The following is a 16335-nucleotide window of genomic DNA, read 5'->3' as shown; positions in this document are numbered from 1 at the left end:
AACGATGTCACGATATTCGACGAAACTTTTCATCTCTCGATTATTTAACACGTTGAATGCCGCGCGATTTTGTCGAGGAAAACATACAAAATGAAAATAATGTAATATCACTGTAGTTAAGTCAATTTTCGATATTTTCTGATCTTCGTAAATTTTAATAGAATCAATAATATTCTTTTTAGTTATACAAGGATCTTGTATTCGTTTCTTCGTTTTTTTCTAGGTTAAAGTCTTTCTTCTTATAGCTTCTGAATATGTTGTATAATCATTCCAGAAGTCATACATTAATTTTCGAGATTTTTATTCTCTGGACTTAACCACGTTGACTTCTGAGCGTCTCATATGTATATCGAATATCGGAGGTAATATTCAAATGTTACGAGCCGACTGTTCGAGAATATTGAATATTCGAGAAGACCCAGATATTCCAAGATATTTGAAGGAATTAAACATCTACTTAACCGAATGGTAAAATTGTTGCTTCCACGGCTAATATACTGTAATCAGAGAAAATCCACATTTCTCACATTTTTCGTTTTCCCCGTAATCTAAAAATAAGTTACTTCGATATTTAATATTGTATTATATCTTTTGTATCCTGTACTCGAAAACATATATTTACAAATTTACCATTAGTATTTCATTATAAATTCGTATTTATTACAAGCTTCTCAATTGAATTTCGATGTGTATAATGTATTAATAGTCGATACACCTACCTCTACCAGTTAGAAAATTAATGATCGACCGTCTAAAGGACCAAATCACAAGAAACAAGTTGATTCGATGATCGACCGGCACTCTCAACCTGAAATCACAAAAAGAAGTCAGCCGACAGGTCCTTCAACGCGAGGCGCATGTCGGTGACGGAAAAGTTACAATCGACGTAAATCGCCGCGATCTAATTGCCTTCATTAATCTGACTCGCTTTTACTTTAATTGCGTTAACGCCGGCTCTAACGGGATAACGAATTTGCATCGGCGAGTCTACTCGCCGAAGAAAAATTATTCGAGGATTTTCGCGCTAACGAGGTAGATAAGCTTGTCGGAGGTTGGTCTCGGATTTTCCGATACTATGTCGGATTATCGTGAAGCCAAGCCTTCCCCTTCGACCATACCCTCGCAGCGGTTGCTCGCAGTCTTTGTTGCGTACGGAACTTTCTTACGCATTACACGTCCACTTCAGGACCTCATTATCCGTGGAACATGTATCACTTTATACCTGATAAGCGCACTCGAATGGTCGCGATTCATTGCCGCCCTTTGTTCTACACTCCACTAAAGTCTCGGCCAGTGAAGAGATGTTGCTCGGTGAAATGAATAACTGTGGAAAGAAGTTGAAGGTACCATGAATCACAATGTTCTTCAAACAGTGGAATATATATTTCGATTAGTGATTTCTAAACTGTATTTCATGTCCTACTTGAAACTAGAAGATAATTCTGGTGGAGATCTTTCCTTTGAAATGCACTGAAATGGAAACTAAAAGAATTAGAATTCTAGATTTGATTTCTAAAAGAACCCTAATTCACTTTCTCAAACAATCAAGGCTTACAATTGTAAATTAAAGAACGTCAAGTGTAATTCTAACTATGCCAATTGTTTATACAAGCTGATCGAAACGACCCCTAATTACCTTATTCTATAATTTATAAGAAATTCAACTGTCTAGACTTCTTACACTCGACGCAAAGCCCTACGAGACGATCAGTGTGAAAGGTACAATTGCGGTGAAAGAAATAAACAACGTTGCGCAGTGTAATGGCACTTCAATCAAATACTCGGTGGAATAACTGAAGTTGTCATAAGAGAAACGGTCGGGAAGTAAAGGAAAATATCGTTACGTCCCACCAGAAGAATGAAAACATCGGCGAGGATTTCCCAGCAAAGTTCCCCGGGCAACGTTGAAAGCCTAATGCGCGGGTACGAATCGCCGGGGGCGTTCTAAACAATCACTGTAACTCCTGTTTAACGCATTGCTCGGGCCGCGCGGCGAGTTGATTTTCTCTTATCGGTTTTTCCTGCGCGGCCGTTGCCTCGCGCGGGTGGAGGGGTCATAAAACCGGGCATGAATCAAAGGTGCGTCAGCGCATGGACGCGTTGCACCGGTTGCATTCCGGCGTCCTGTGCAATTCCGGGTGGCGCGCGTGCATATGTTTGTATTAACTCTTCGGACCGGGTAACTGCGATTATACTGCCAGCACCGGGAAACTCCATCGCGGCCGATGCACCGAAGTTATACGACATTTGTTTGGATATTCGCAATTGAACAAATAGCGGCTGCCGGAATGTTCGCCAATGGATTTCGAGAATGAACGGACGATGACTTGCGTCCTCGACCCACACTGACCCCGAGGCCGGGGGAGGCGGTCAACGTTTGGCCGCGATTAAATGTCGCGCGCGCCCTGACCGCCGCTTGCTTCGCTTTGCTTTTCCACGGCGAAATTACTTTCCCCTATCAATTGTAAAATTCCGATTCCGGTTCGTGGACGATGAAAACTCCGTCGGAATGGCACGTCCGTTGGACCGGCCGAACTAGGGACGTGTATTAATTGTCACCGACGGTCACTTTTGACGTTAACAGCACCCCAGAATGGCGACGCTGCAGATATTTGCGTGAGAATGTGTGAGGTTTCCTTCGATCGCGAAAAACAAAGGTAAACGATTAGTCGGATATGGGAAGTACTTACACTTCTGTGCGAGAAAAGAAAGTAAATTAGATTGTTAAACAAGAAAAAAGGTCAAAGGGTTTATATTTAATTGAAGCTGTTTGAGATTATTTGATGTTGTAGGGAATTGTTAGATGGAAATAGAGTTTTATGACTCTCAGAATAGAATGAAGTTAAATTCTCCGTGAATTGATGAGAATTAAGATATGCTGGCTGAATAAGAAAATTTAATTAACTGCGGACAATCGAGTTAATTCGGAAACGACGAAGACTAAGAGCTTCCCAATCTTGTTTTCGATTGTACACGAAACGACAATAAAACGTGGTATTCATCCGCAGAGAGGTTTATTTTGCTAGAGTGATTGGTGAGACGCCGGAAATGCAGGGAACAGCTTCGCGTAGGCTATGTTGGATAGATCGACGGAGAGTTCGGTGGATTCGTATGTGGTCCACGTCCCAGAAACACGGAGTCATACCACGTGGTTTCATCCTCCCTGATATCCATCGCCGACCTATTTTTCCGGCGCTCGGGAAACGGTTTTATAAATTTTCAACGGTTTCTTTGGCCGTTGCTTAAGAAATCTTAAGGGCTTTAGAATAAATTGCTTTCCACGGGAGTAGTACTTTCGAGGAGGCCCCGGTCTATGTCGATTTAAGTGCTTCATTTATTTTTTATAAGCGACGCGTACGTTGTTATGTTCCTGAAACTCCTTCTTCCCCTTTTCCTTTTCACTTCGTCCCTTAAGAAGGAAGTACGTCAACTTTCAGGTAAATGGAAGGAAGTTTTTTACAAAGATAAGTGACGCAAAGGAGTTCTTAGCATATGAAAGAAACCGAGTTTCGGGAGGGAAGTAACAGTAGCTTCTTTGATATTTTGTTTCAATTTCTTTTAGTATGAAAACGAACTCGTTCCGGAAAATTTGGAAGGAAACGAAATTTGTTGCTCCTGGCGTGAGTTTTAATTCATACTTTTCTGAAGTATTTTAAGCTTAATGGAATTAAATAGAGCTAACGTAAGTTTTAATTTTACAATGCCAACAATCATTAGATGAAATGTCATTTAAAGAACTTCTAATTTTATACGGACAATCTTATTGTATACGCTGTCTACCGATCCTGGGTCTGTATTACAGGCATTTGTTTGTGTTAATTCCGGCGCAAGTCTAGCTATCGTATTAGGTAGCAGAACTAGAATGTTGAGTGAAGTAATTCGAAATTTGCGCGTGTGGGATCCCTTAATTGCACGAATCTAGCGGCGGGAGCGGAGAAGTTCTACGTGTTGCTTAATAATTCCTGTTAGACAGTTCCGTCCCTCACCAATTCGTACGATTAAGTCAACCGAGCAACCACTGTCACTTCTCACGCAAATTTTAATCCTTACTTCTCACTTCATATTACATCCCACATTATTCCCAAATCGCATACAAACTTACTTGCATCTTCCCAAAAACGATCAACGAATCACTTAAAAAAACAAGGATCTCAAAAACATAAAAACCACAATCAATGCTCGTTTCTCCAAGATCCGAAAATCACTCTTTATTGCCCGTTCAAACCATTTAACAAAAAGAAACACCCGCGTAAGTAACACAACAAAACTTACACCCAAACAAGATCAAATCCCACCGACCGTCCTCGTAAACTGAAAATCTAAAATCCCTATTTCGCCCAAACCCAAAGTCAAAAGACCACGTACCCTGACCACCAGAACCAACGGTGACCATGCTGATCATAGCAAGCTTACGACAGTCTCCCTCGAGCGCAGGCTTGGTGCCGAGCAAGAAAACCCGTGGAAGCTCGTGAAGCTCCGTTGAAGCTCTGACTCGAAGTTGGCCCATTCATTCGGGCATCAGGTTGCTCGACCGGGTGTTCCGCACGCATTTCATCCCCTGCCGACACACGCGCGCCGCATACGGAACGGCGAGCGGCGAAGAGGCATGCGCGCGGATGGAAGAAGACCCTAGAACATTACCCGTTGCCGAAGGTCGGAGACGGGATTAGTACGTAGGTGGCGGTTGGATAATGGATTGTCAGCCGGCGAAATTAGTAAGTGGCTCCGGCCGTAATTGCAGGAAAGCCGTGGCGTTCGTTTGTCAGCAGGGGATGTCTTTAATATCGGCCACGCGGGCCTCTTGTCTCCGGGCCGTCCGTCGCGCGTAATGCCGCGCATAGCGGTCCGTCGCCAGTAGCGATGAAAAATTACCTGTCCTTTGTCGAAAAGGAACGACACCAAAGCCACTGGATGATGAAAAGGAACGAGGATCATTTTCTCTCTCCCTTTGGCCCACCTACAACCCCACCCGCACCCCACGCATGCCAGCCGTCCTCTCGAGTCAGCATTCCCGTCGAGGCTTTTGAATTTTTCCGCTCGGTCCCGAGCAACTATCGAAGCTGCTGACTTGGAGGAATTGATTGTTTGCCTGGGGTTCAGCATCCGCGGACGGGTACTTCGTTGGAATCGACGGATCGTTGGCGGATTGTTAATCGTTATAATTATATTGATTAGGGATGGGTTGAAGATCACTGGGCTGGCATGGGATTGTGGTCATGATTGTTCCTGTACTTGGAGTGGAGATGTAATAGGGAAGATTGAAGGATTCTTATTTGTTAAGAAATAGTTGTAGTTGTTAATATTTAGGTGTTCACTAGAGTGGATTAGAATGCTTAGATTGGAGTTTAACCCTTAACGGATCGTAAGTATTTCAAGCTTATTTACCGCCTAAAATACTGTAACATAGATAACAAGCGGAAAGAAATGCGCAGAAGTGACCTAGCATGATATTTAACTTACAAGAATAATGGTGATAAAAATGATGAAATGATTTTTGCCGCCATATACGCGGCACTGGACCTACTAAGTAAAACTGTCATGCCTCTTTCAGAGGCCTCCTCTTTCGGAAGTATGTTTCAACAAGTTCTTTTATGAACTATCTTCTTTGATTTCCGTGTATTTTTCATCTATTATTTATTCGAGGAGGTAATTGTCTAACAAAGAGCACTTAGAAAAGCTCTCTCTGGATTTTCTTCAGAGGGGAAGATTACATCCGGAGATATCGCGATGTCGTGGAAGGTTCACCTTAACGTCTGCATCAAAATAATACACTGTGTCGTTTATTGCAGCATGTCGGGACATGACGCGACGTCGTAAGGACGGAACCGTTTATCGGGCGCGCCTCCTTCTTCATACTGCGAGGATAGCTAATTCTTGTTCTGTAGCTCATTTCGGAAACTTTTAATGAGAAACCGGGAGTCGCGCGGGACAAAAGTGGACTGATTCCGAAGTAACTTTCAGATTACATGTTAATCAACGGATAGACTTGAAATTGCATTCTTTCGAATAAATAAGGCGCCATCCATCATTGATAAGAATCTGCTACAGTATTTATCGCCTTGGAAAGATCGTGAGACGTGTTATAATTTATCGGTACATATATAATTATGGGAATTCGTCGCCTTTGTCGATGGTTTCGATAAGTTGAAGAAAAAGTAGAAACTCCAAGTGTTAGTGTCTGACAAAACGGTTGGCGAACCTGTGGGAAAGAATGGAGTTCAAATTAAAGTAATTCCTTCGTTCGAATAATTCTTCAATCGAACGTTACTGATGTTTCGGTCAATGATTAAAATTGCAGTCTTGAATGCGCGTGTAATAATCAATAAGCGACGCTCGAAAGAATCCAGGGAACATCAAAGACAATACTGACGGGACAAATATAATTGCAGGAAATTTGTTTATATTAATTGGTTATTAGAGCGGGAAAATGAAAGGCTATCCTTCTGTTCTTCGGGGACCAGATTAATGAATTTCGACTAATGGAAGCTGAATAAATCGTGATCCTGAGGAGGATTTTTGATAATTAAATTGCCAATGATGAGACGAATTATGAAATATCTGGTGATAGTATTAAAAATTATAGTCGATTACATTGATGTTCGTGTCAGGCTCAGAAGGTCATTATTAAAACGTCTGCAGATACATTTATAAAATTATTTAGCTTAAGCTAATTTCGAATATTTCATCACGGCAGAAGCATTTATGCAATTACGAATCTGACATTTCGGTATTATTGGAAAATGATTCTTTCATTCTCTAAATGGTTCGTCGTTGAAGGTATTCGCGCTGGTAAGCGACAGTTGTCAACTGAGAAGCTGGACCGAAAGGAATTAATTACGTTTGAAATAATTATTACGTATCACATCACTTCTGGGGAAACTAGACTGATCGTAATAATGTATAAATTTAATACATACTCTGTGGTCTAAGTCTACTGTTCAATGAAAATCTCATTAAATTGAGTTAATTTACCTAGTTATCTGTACCATTATAAATACATACCATTCACGAATAAACATCAGATACATCAAAATATCATTAAACTTAAATAATAATAAAGCTAATAAATAAAACTGAAATTCGTATCATCGTTCCTCAAGGAATTCACCCACATCTCAAATTTAAATATACAAATTTAAAAATAATTCTATACTGAATATTCTCACGTGCCAGTGAACAATTAATTCGCATACCATTCAAACAACAACCGATAAATACTTCCAAATGCTGAGATTCCGTTTGAAACACCGGATGTCCCGATTCTCAGTCGAACTCGCGATTCCGTTCGACGTTAAATCTACTCAGCGAAAAAAGAGTTTCCGCTGTTCCGTCTTGACTCAAGGAAAAGGGGGTTAGGGGCGCGGCGCAGAAGAGAAATTAGAGGCAAGCCGGGCTGTCTGTTAGCACTTCTCTTCATCGTCGATTCATTTGCGATCCCGCGGACTGTAACCCGGAGACCGGCGATACAAATGAAAGAGCGCGTGTCTGAACGCAGTTTGAATAAAGTAGGGGGAAAACATGATAAATCGTTTATGCGCCGGCTATCGTATCGCGCATCTAGCGACCCGGCTGCCCCGCGGAGGATCGTACTTTTTCGCAGTTCCTTCTCCGGCCACTTTATCTCTATTTATTTCGCTCCGTGTCTCGTAATCGCAACATTTTCTTATCGCCTGAAATTACACACGACGGACGCGAATGCACTCGGAATAATTGGTCGCATTTATTCGGGCAGATAACGCGATTCGCGGATACTTCCCACCGTTGCAGCGTCGCGCCGCCATTGTCGTGGTCGCATTCTTGGAAACAACGCCGCGCCACCACGCTAATAATAATTAATAACTGATTACATCGATTCGAGTCGCGTGCTCTGAATTTACCATTCTTATTAAGGGCTCGCCTGTTGTTTCCGTGATGCAAAGCTTCGCGACTACTCGTAATTCTGCTCGGAGAACGCCGCGACCTCCGTTTGACCGAATTACCTACAAAGCAGCGAAACCCGGATTACAGTTTACTCTAGGTTTACATTTGTTGTACGGTTTGTTCTACTGCTCATAGACGAATTCGCGTTTGTTCATTCGGATTTTGCAAGTTAGAGGTTTAAAGATGGATAATTGAAGCACACATTGGTATAATTGCATCGATTGAAATTGACGTAAATGTATGCTAAATAGTGTTTATAAAGTTCAATACGCATCATATTGGCGCACTTCGTAGACAGTGTTAAGAAAAATATTTCACGCGGAGAGGTTGATGAAAGGGATACCGATACAAGAGCGTCGAAAGTCTAGAAAAATTGCACTTAATCGATTCCAAGTGGTTAACGAGTGCACGGTACAATCGAGGTGTTACCACCAGCCAATCGTCGAATTTAAGGAATCGATGTAGCTTATTGAATAATGGGTACCAGCGTCAGGGTAAAGTCGGTTGCAGCTGAAACAGGATCAGTCACGAAACGTTGGACATTGAACTTTCCCGGAAACTGATTCCTCCTTTCTGCAATGATTACAAAGATAACAAGTGTGTCTCTGAGAAATTATCAAAGAAATTAGTTTAGCAATACGCAAACTGAATTGCAAATCAGTTAAAGTTTCAATAGATGCACTCTTATAGTTTCCATAGACAAATTTCAAAATGTCAATTTAACTACTCAATAGTTTGAGCATTAAAGAACAAAGTTTGTAATAGTGATTACGATAAAACACCGCACCAGCTGTTTATCAGATTTGTATCACCAATAAACTCCTCATGAATTTAAATACGAACTTTTATACAAGTTTCAAGTACGATCATCGCGTTGCCGAATGAAAGTGAATATAAAATTGGAAATACTTCCGGAAAAGATGCCGTTTAACTCTTTGGGGTTGGATGGGTTAAAAACTGCCCCGCCCTTTGCTTAGCTTCTTATGCATGGTGGGATATATTTTAACCCATCTCGAAAAGTTGTAGTTACTGACAGTCATACAGTTCAATATTTTATTTGAAGTTTTTTATTCAGTTGGAAATACTATGAACGAAATAAATGCGTAAATAAGTGAAAGCAAAAATGAATACATGTCAAAACGCATTAGTAAGTTGTAGAGACTGTTGTAATTAAGGTTAGCGAATTGTGTGGTGTAGTGAATTCTGTGTAGCTTGGCTTGTTTTCTTCATTAAAATCATGTGCCTCAAAGAGTTAAAGCGTCGTATCGATTGACCTGTGGTTACGTAATTGAGTAGCCCTCAGTCATTTTCCCCGAAGCGCGGAGAACCCCGGAGGTGGAAGTAAGTGGAATGGATAAGAAAACAATGTCCATTGCTCACTCAATGTCTCCGCACGAAATAGCGACTCAAGAGAGCGAGAACGTTAGGAGAGCATTCAACGCCGACGCGCCGTCTCGCCGGTACCCTTTACCCTGGCGAAAGAAGTCGACGGAATAACGGCGAGGAAAATGAACGAAACGAGCAATTCCTCTTGCCACGTTCTAGAATGAGGAAGGCTCTCTTAATGTTTACATGTAAAAGGTCGACGGAGTAGTTCCGTCCTAAAGAGGATTGCTGAATTGAGGAAGTGGAACTTAAAACAGTTCTTCGAGTTACGGGGGAAGCCTGGGAAACGGTGAAGAGAGACACCGAACCACCTTGGTAGCTAAAGATTTATTAAGAAGACCCTTCTCCTTCGTCACTCCTGATCTTCCCGACGAAGCACGACAGAAAAGCTAATGACGTATCAAAGCATTCTACTCTTGCCTATTCATAAACCTCGTAAAACACGAAAATCCATAAATTATCGTACGAGACAGTTGGAGATATCTAGAGTATCGGAGAATCGAATTCTTGAATAATATCGAAATATGTATAAATTATATAAATTAATGGACGTCCGAATCCATCGTTAATCGAAACTTATTGGACATTGACCAGAAGTATTCATTTAATAATACAATTGATTACCGCGGAGGAATGAATTTCCGTTGCAGCTTCTGTACTTCAACAAATTCTAACTCGATTTGTAGATAAACAGGCCACAACATAATTCGGAATAGAAAATTATAGACGTCGGTGTCCCGACACCACATCGGAAATGAAGTTGCGACGTGGCACGTTTCCGAAGTTCAAGCGAAATTGAAAAACTCTTCGCTTAATCCAGCCCCTTCTCCACCGGCTGTCATGCGCAGACGAGCAGTTCGAATTACATTAAAATTCCCGGCCGATCCGTTGGCCTGACACCAACTAGGTTATCCTTTTAACTCGAAACGGGTCGAGTGCAGCCGGGCAACGGACGGGAGTCTAAGGAAGCCGCTTCTTCCGGTCATTTTTGTTTTCCCACGTATCGCGCCGCGCCGAATACAAATCGGCCGGAGATCGATTATCTCGGCAAACGGGAACGACGCGGGACACGCGAAACGAAAAAAGATCGGGCGAGCTGCCGGCGTATCGTTCGGCCAGCGATCACTTAGCGTCAATATCATCTTCCCCGTGATTTATCGTATCGCGAAATGTTGTGCAAATCGTGTCCATCCCCGCGCAACATAATACCCCATAAATCCTCGTCGGAGTTTGTGTGTCGCGTGATCACGCGTTATCAGGAGCACGGGGTAATCGATGGTTCAGTAGAAACCAGCACGAGAAAACGGGGAATGGAAACGAATTAGTTTTTTATTTATTGCGGGATCCTTTTATTGTCCGCATCCAGGAGCGCGGCCATTTTAGACTTGCGTACGCTGATCTCGATAAGCCATTCCGAGCCTTTATCCGCAGCTGTTTGAAATGTTTTCATGTCGTTTACGTGTTTCTGCGGTCGAAGGGTGCTCATTACTGTAAGTTGTAAATTATTATGTTAATGGAAAAATGTAACGATCGTGATATTTAAAATTTCTTATAGTAAAAATAGAGAAAAATAATTCAGTTTCTTGATTGAAACGAAAGAAGCGCGGTCGCGCCGATTGCCAGTTTTCGACCGGGTTTTTGCAAAAATTCAAGATTCAAACGGTTAAGGAAGATTTCTTGGAGGTTAATTTGCGAAAATAGGTTTGAAGAGATCATTATCGATGAAACGATAGCAAAAACGCATTATGGAATCAGACGTACTTGGCGTTTGGATCATTAGTTAATGGAATTTGGTAGCTACTAAGTCTTCGTTCTGGAGAAGAGTTTCGTAATATAATTCGTTTCCAGATACACTGGCCGGTTTCCGTCAGGAAGTTTGATGGTAAAACAAGTATCCAAGGCGAAGCAGTACGCTTTTACCCCTTCTTTCGAAATTCCCCGAGTTCCATCGGGATTCTTCGCCGAATTCCCGAATTTTCGCGCTAACAACTAGCGCGGGCCGAACACCGCAAGTTTTTCCCATCTTTGGCCCTTCGCCTTTTGCGGAGATTAATAAAATGGCACGGGAATGCTTGGGAAATTCTTCAAAGTACACCGGCGCGCTTCTTTTTTCCTCTTTCTCGGGGAGGATTTGCATTTTACAGATGCTGGATACAATCGTAACGGAAACTTCACCTTGTCCGAAGTTTTAAACAAAAGTATCATAAATCTTAAAGTTTTCTTAGGAAGGTGGAGGTAAAAGCTGCATTGTTTCGTGTTCCAGTTATGAATATCTTCTTATTATTTAAGGTCTTGTTAACCGCTGAAATGACCAGTTAAGAACACACAGGTGTCATTTATCGTTATTATTCCTTGAAAGCACTTCGGGTCTTCCGTGAATGTTATTTCTTATTTCTCGTTCAAATCATTTGTTTGTATTTCAATTTAATGTCGTCGGAACAAATCGATAGCGAGTGAGTTCTGCTCTGTACTTTGTGTTGGTTCACGCTCTTCCCGCGCTAGTTCAGCTGACAATAGGAGAAGAGAACATGGTTGACACGCTTCCGCAAACCTGTTTAAAAGTCTCAAAGGACGGTTGTTCTTTCCGCAGTCTTCGCAGATTACAAGAGACATTTGTCAAATTTTCCCTGTTGATGGAGCAAGCAAACATCGAAAAGGGGGGTAGGAGTTTCCGCCGTCGCGTTTGAAATCCAATTCAATTCTTCAGGATCAAAGACAGTTGAAACGAATTTACGGGGCTCGAGAATATTTTCCCAAGAACGGCGCGCTCCCACATTTTTGCAAATGTCATAATATTGCTCCGCCGAAGGCTTCCCCGTTGGTGCATCGTTCACAACCATTTTCGAGGAAAAAAGTCTTTTATTAAAGTAACTTTAATGAAAGTTTCAGAACCGAAAAAATACCTTGCCTTATGCATCGTCTGAAATTCAACAGTCGCCATAAACTGCTAGTGAAATCGTGTTACGAACGGAAAGAAGAAAAATAGTGATATTGCCGGTAAGACAATTCTCCTGAAATTTGATTATTCGTAGTTTTGTTTTAATATGAGAGACATATGGAGATATTTCAAATTAAGTTGAGTTTCATAGAAGACGTAATATCGAATTGTGATTAAAACTTCTGATAGCTGGACTGAATTGTTTATTTTATTTTATCAGTGGTCGGAAAATCCTGGCTACATCGGAGAAAATGGAGCTTCCAGGTGGGCGAAAATTTATGAAGGTCTGTAAATTGTCGCCTGAGTCCTCAAGGGATTCTATTGTTTGGGATACCGCGATTTTTCTAGATGAAGGAAGCGTCTGGTCACCAAACGCGGGAAGACATGTTTAGTCCCCGAGCTTGGCATCGTGTTACACTTCGACAAATATTACAGAATCATTTTCGACTATTTTCTGATAATTCTGGCGAATGAAATTGAATCAAAATTCAAAATTGTAACATCAAACTTAAATTTAGCACCCTTTTCTTCTTGATAAAGATTTATCATCTTTCGTAAGTACACTGTTCGGATCATTGTTTTTAATCAATATTTTTGTCATGAACCGAATTAAATTACATACGCAGTTCTTCTCTTAATTGGATGTTAATTTTTATTCAATTTAGTTTCAAAATTATTAATCGAAAAATAACCTGAAGATGCAGGAAACTAAAATATAATTTCTATTTTTATTGGTTAATCCTTAAAGAGTTCTGCGATGACACAATTATGACTTATGATCGCATTAACTTTTTTCACAACCTTTCACCGACGATATCGCTTACAAATGGCGAACGTTACAGCAGCACTCCTTCAGAACATTGCGAGCCCAAGGCGGCACGACGTCCGAAACGAAGATGAACGATGCCACGTGAAATATGGTAATCCACTTGGTAATGTACTCCATCTTTCCATTTACGCGCATTCCATTGTTATCTCGCACTATACGATCAAACGATCATTGAAACTCGAAGGCAGCGCCGGCGCAGTCTGGTTATGACAACGGCGTCTTTACGGTCCTATTTATACCTGCTTGATTCTTGGCAGGATATTCTCTCCGCATTAACGTAACAATGGCACAACAACGTCGTTGAGTGCAATAAAATTAGTTCACAGACTTGTATGAATGTGCACTGCACACGAATCTATAACGCTAGAATGAATATCGTATAAGATTAAACGGCGCATTAAACTACAGTCGAATAATTCAATACTCGCAACAGTTTAAACCTTACAAAGTAGAATCGTACACACGTTTCAATCGTTTATACTGACCTGATATTTCCTAAACAACTAATTGGCGAAAGTTAAAAGCAATCGTTCAACTGAAAATAAAATAGAATCATTCAACTAATTTCACAAAGTTCTAGCTTTATTGCGTTTATAATTATATATAATAGTATGTAGTAACACTTGTCTCCGACAAACTCATAAATAAATAAAACAATAGCCTAATTTCCCTTTTGTACTGATTCCTCGAAAGAGAAGACGCAAGTTTGAAACCGTATCAACCATTTCTCTGATGTTTCCCGAGGTTTGGAGAAGCTCATGTGAAAATACCGCATCAAAATTTGAACCATCGAGTCCTTATTGATGAGTAAATTGCGACACCTGCGATTTTCGTAAGTCAGCAATCAGAACAGAAGGAGGAACCAGAGAATTCCGAATGCGAAGACGAGATTGGTCTACGGTAGGTTAGAGATAGAGATCTAGAGGGTGGGAAAGAGAGAGAGAGAGAGAGAAAGAGAGAAGAGCGAGAACGAATGCTACCCTCTTTGGGCACTAACCTGTAGTACTAACTAACTAACGAACTTTCACGGTCCAACGCCCACTACCAGAGTAATTAGCCCAGCTAACGAGCGATCGTTATGCGGGACCGCGTGGCCACGGAAAAGTCAACGATCTGCACCTTACAATGATCGACTAAGATCTATTGTTCCCGGTATAATAACGTCATTGTGACTCGACACGCTTTGATCATTGAAGTATTGAAGGGAAACGAACAAAAGTGGGGAATACGAGAATTGCAATTCCGCGTTGTGATTCCGCTATGGAAGCTATTTACGCTTCGCAATGAGCTGTCGTGAATGGAAATCGCCACGCCAAGCGAAGCTGGCCTGAACTCTTCAATCTGAATGTATTTTGCTGATTTCTGGCCACTGTGAACTTCATGTTATACCAGAAATACCTAACGAATACGTCAATAATCAAATAAATTCTTTGTTATTTACATTTCTTTGTTATATATTAGAATTCGTGTAAAAAGTATTACGGAATGTTTATGTACGTACAATTAGAATAGATACTTTTGAAGTTGGAATTGTTATAATGAAATGTATTTACATATTTCAGCGATGGATTCTCCTGCAAGGTGTATTAAACTTTGAAATCGTTCAATTTCACCAGCGAATAATTAAGCGAATCGTATTTTATACCTTGCAACTCGGTCGGTAAACGTGTAAGACAAACGCGATACTGGCAATTAGTAGAATAGCATGTTTTAATAACTGCTGTCTCACAATCAAAGCTAGAACTCCGTATAATTATGTTATTTATACTAGCTCGGTCCTAGACGACAGTGCTCAATCTTCCCGGTTCGAAACTAAGCGGAACTTTCGAATGGAAACTAGAAACTGGTATTCAGCGATACAACGATTACTCCTACTTCTGCGCTTTCATGCATATGTATCAAACTGCTTACGAAAAACTGTACGAAGCACACGTCGAGACTAAACACTCGACGTTAGATTCATTATTTATATCCTACTTATTTATTCATTTCTTACATCATAATATATTACAATGAATTCCTTAAACGAAGGCGTTTAAAAGACCACGTCGCTCGATTCGGTGTCTATGAAGGAAGACATCACGATCTCTGATAAGAAATGGAATCGTATCTGCTTCACCATCGGGTCAGTTAACGTTTGGATATCTTACGTTCGCTTGCGAAGGGAAACATTCTACAAGTTCCCACAAGAACCACGTAAAATAAAAAGAAAAACTACTTAACTGCTGGAAGGAGGGGTTGCGGTGGCTAAGAAAATGAGAACTGCGGATAGAAATCAGGGTGGGTCGGCCCGAACCGGGGAGCGTTTGCCCGTGATACGCGATTTCCGCGCACTTGTGCCTTTCTTGCACCGAGACTTCGATTTACAGAGGCGCCACACGCGATCTCCGCATTTGTCAACCGCTAACCCCCTTTTCTGACGACTAACCCTGTTTCCAATCCCCGTGTCATCTTAATAAGAGAAACAATATTTCCGGCCAGGGGAATTGTCGTCGAAGGAAGTCGGGGAACATGACCGTCCGCCATTAATTCCGACAATTGCGGGTATCGGGCCGAAGGGAAAAACACGAATACGCTTTCAAGGAGTGTTGATCGCCTTATCGGAATGGGGTGACAAGTAATATCAAAGTTATAGCGAAGTTCTCTCGCTAGTGTTAACAGTTTTATCAGTAGTGTCGATTTTATCTTTACGTTCGTAGATTTTTTAATTTCGATTTGAATGCAGATTGATTTTGGCATTGTCATTGATAAAGAGGAAACTCTTATGAATATGTATGTCAGTAGATCAATGTGATAGTATTTCTGAGATACTTTGTTCTCAGCGGATCAAATGGCTTCGACGCAAAGAGATACAAATGGCCGAGGAATAATAGGACAGAGTTCGGAATACTTCGTTGAAATATTTTACGGTCTAATGGTTCTAAATATGTCACTATATAAATCATTTCCTTTGTTCGCCACCACATAAGTCACTAGCTAAATGATTAATAAGAGGATTGCACAGCGCCAAACTTATCGCATTACCTTGCATTCTTTAGTGAAACACCAACTTCCCGCAACGGATATTGATTTACGGCGGGATTATAATTCGCAGACCGCTATGGCATAGGATCGATCTGTTTTATATAGAGTTGTACTAGTTTGTCCACCTCGTTTTCTGGGTTACAACACGCGGGATACGACTGACGGCTGCGATGACTAATAATTAATCGTACATGTTTCATACTCATACTTTTTTGTATCACGATGATCATTAAATATG

At 41.1% G+C, this 16335-nt stretch overlaps 1 long non-coding RNA gene across 1 annotated transcript; it reads right to left on the bottom strand.

The window, feature by feature from the left end:
- Positions 1 to 784: 784 nt before the first annotated feature.
- LOC143174378 (uncharacterized) lies at positions 785 to 13217 on the bottom strand. Its single transcript, XR_012998234.1, has 3 exons — positions 13069 to 13217; positions 1223 to 1324; positions 785 to 808 (listed from the first exon to the last, which is right to left on the bottom strand). It is a non-coding gene; the product is annotated as an uncharacterized LOC143174378 (long non-coding RNA).
- Between the last annotated feature and the right edge of the window lie 3118 nt (positions 13218 to 16335).

The sequence above is a fragment of the Nomia melanderi genome, chromosome 3 (assembly GCF_051020985.1).
Source record: "Nomia melanderi isolate GNS246 chromosome 3, iyNomMela1, whole genome shotgun sequence".
In the NCBI taxonomy this organism is placed as follows: domain Eukaryota; kingdom Metazoa; phylum Arthropoda; class Insecta; order Hymenoptera; family Halictidae; genus Nomia; species Nomia melanderi.
This window is presented reverse-complemented; position numbering and strand designations above follow the sequence as displayed.